The sequence below is a fragment of the Micropterus dolomieu genome, linkage group LG10 (genome assembly GCF_021292245.1).
Source record: "Micropterus dolomieu isolate WLL.071019.BEF.003 ecotype Adirondacks linkage group LG10, ASM2129224v1, whole genome shotgun sequence".
In the NCBI taxonomy this organism is placed as follows: Eukaryota; Metazoa; Chordata; class Actinopteri; order Centrarchiformes; family Centrarchidae; genus Micropterus; species Micropterus dolomieu.
The window spans coordinates 28,278,935-28,280,059 of record NC_060159.1 but is presented as its reverse complement, the minus strand read 5'-3'; the positions used below and the strand labels follow the sequence as shown (position 1 = coordinate 28,280,059).

The following is a 1,125-nucleotide window of genomic DNA, read 5'->3' as shown; positions in this document are numbered from 1 at the left end:
AAATGGTTTACACTCATGAAACAAATAATTTTATGCAGTGAGCTGTTCTTTCGTTATATACTTTAGCAAGCTAACAATTATAACAACACCTAATGTGTTGAAAGGCACACATCATATATCAAAACAATCACAGGGTGCATAGTGAACTTTTTGTGTAACAATACAGTAACCAGACAACAGTGTTTCAACAATCATTCATGTGACACTTCAGAATGGTGCAAAATGTCCGATAAACATGTATGATGTCCATATTGAAAGTTGCCTGTTGTACTGTGGAACTTACTTTGGCACTCAGGTTTCTTGGGGAACAGACTGGGTACCAATTTGAGGGCACTCAGTCGTTTGTAGTTACAGTCTTGTTCTTCTCTTTGCTGGTTCACTTTGACTCAAGTCAAAGTCGTCTCTGTGGTGATGCAGGTCGCGCTTGATCTTGCCTGCTGCTGCGTCTGCCTCACGAGGCCTCATAGGAGAGTGGCCTCCTCTGGTCTTTGACTGGCTGTGAAGGATTATTAAACTTGCTTATCTGTATCTTACTATTACCAATAAGTGAATCCTACTGTTTGTAGTTTGGAAACTTTAAATATTGTCTCTATCTTTGAGAAAAATATCAATCTTTTTCAACATGAGTTTGCTTCCTAGATATTGTATTTGCTTGCAATTTAACCCTTCTAACCTCCTGTATATCTGTGTATTGAATTGTATTGCTATTGGATGTTCAAATAGCTAATGTTGAAATAACACTATTATTCATTAGTACACCAAAATTCTTCCATACTTCCAACTAGTTAATAATAATTAATATTACCAATACTACCTACAAAAACAGAAAGAAAACATAAATTAACTCAGGTGTTCAACAAAAACAGAAAGAAAACATAAATTAACTCAGGTGTTCAACAAAAACAGAAAGAAAACATAAATTAACTCACGTGTTCAACAAAAACAGAAAGAAAACATAAATTAACTCAGGTGTTCAGCATCACACATGTGTCTCAGGTTATCATTACAGTTGCTTGGTTGTTCCTGTGGAATACATGAAAAAGGTCAGTCATGATTTAAGACTCACAATCATCAAATTTAAGCATGCAGTAACAATGTGCTGCTGAAATTGCTTTATAAAGGCCT

The 1,125-nt window shown here is 35.4% G+C and overlaps 1 protein-coding gene across 1 annotated transcript in view; it reads right to left on the bottom strand.

The window, feature by feature from the left end:
• Nucleotides 1–1,125, bottom strand: part of LOC123977320 (NLR family CARD domain-containing protein 3-like) — a 274,498-nt gene that overhangs the window by 76,505 nt on the left and 196,868 nt on the right. The window lies entirely within an intron of this gene.